Source organism: Myotis davidii, unplaced genomic scaffold (genome assembly GCF_000327345.1).
Source record: "Myotis davidii unplaced genomic scaffold, ASM32734v1 scaffold185, whole genome shotgun sequence".
Taxonomy (NCBI): Eukaryota; Metazoa; Chordata; class Mammalia; order Chiroptera; family Vespertilionidae; genus Myotis; species Myotis davidii.
This window is the reverse complement of record NW_006297811.1, coordinates 4,106,809-4,108,333: the sequence shown is the minus strand read 5'-3', so window position 1 is coordinate 4,108,333 and position 1,525 is coordinate 4,106,809.

The window sequence follows — 1,525 nt, the reverse complement described above, 5'->3', positions numbered from 1 at the left end:
GTTTCAAACTGCTGTCTCAGAGGCCTGCAGCCGTAGGCGGGGAATGTTGGTTTCCTCCATCACTGAAGCAAGCAAGCCTCATGTTAGTTTCAAGCTGCCTGGCTGCCAGCCACCATCTTGGCTGACAGTTAATTTGCATATCTCGCTGATTAGCCAATGAAAAGGGTAGCGGTCATACGCCAATTACCATGTTTCTCTTTTATTAGTGTAGATAGTATCACAGATGTTACTCATCACCCCCCCACACTTATCCCCCTTCACCCAGCCGTGTCCATGGGCTATGCATATAAGTATCTGGTAAAATTTTTAAGTTGAAAATTGTGCAACAATGCCTGCTTAATAGTGTCTATAAACTTTGAAAGGCAGCCAGAAACCTCTTTTCTTATGTACCATGCAAACTTGATTTAGACTTGATTCTTTTTCTTATGTTTTTAGCAGCAGGGTAAATATTAATACGACTTGATGTCACAGCCATTCTGAAATATATGCAGTGTCCAGAATGTTCTGTGCTCTCTTTCACCTTCAGCCCTTTCAACACTGCACTTAATTCCAATTCCTACTGGTTCAGTTAAGACGTAACTTTCTCCATTAGTCTTTCCTAAGGCCCTAAGGCTGTGTTGGATGCCTCCTTACTAAACCTCAGAATGGTGGTTCTCAGTGGGGGCAGCACTGCCTCCTGGGGAATAGTTTGAAATTAATGGAAGCTTTTTTCAGTTGTCACAGTGAGGTGTTACTGGAATTTTATGTGAGAGTGACAGTATGCTGGCATCCTGGAATTCAGGGACTTTTCATTTGTATGACTTTTGAATGTCTTGCTGGGGATGAAATTTCATATAATTGGAGAAAGAAGTTTTATTCTAAATCATCTGTAGCGTTGGTACCAAACAAAAGAGTGAAACTCATGAATGACTCTCTCTGACATGGCTTTTTCTTCTTTGGCAAAGTTCTTCCTTGAAAGCATTGTTTTCCTTGAAAAATTTCTGTCTACAGAAATGACTTACAAGTGTTATTTTGTCTACAGAGATGACTTACCTAGTGTAATTCACCCTTTTTAGTGGGCTTAACTTGCAATTTAACCAATGTGGCCTTCTCTTCAGTCTTGCCACTTGGTCTGGAGCCCCTAATATTATGCATACTGGCCTTGGCTTTAAAAACTGCACTGTTTTGCCTGAAAATCCAGAATGAGAACTTTTTCTTTGTGCTTTTAAATTTTATTTTTATTTTAAAAATATTTTTCTTGATTTCAGAGAGGAAGGGAGAGGGAGAGAGAGATGGAAACATCAATGATGAGAGAGTCATTGATCGGCTGCCTCCTGTGCCCCACACTGGGGATCAAGCCCACAAACCAGGCATGTGCTCTGACTGAGAATGGAACCCTGACCTCCTGGTTCATAGGTCAATGCTTAGCCACTGAGTCACACCAGCTAGGGCTAAATATTTTTTTTCAACTTAAGAAAATAATCTCACCCAGAGATTATGCTAAGTGAAGTAAGTCAGTCAGAGAAAGACACGTATCACATTATCG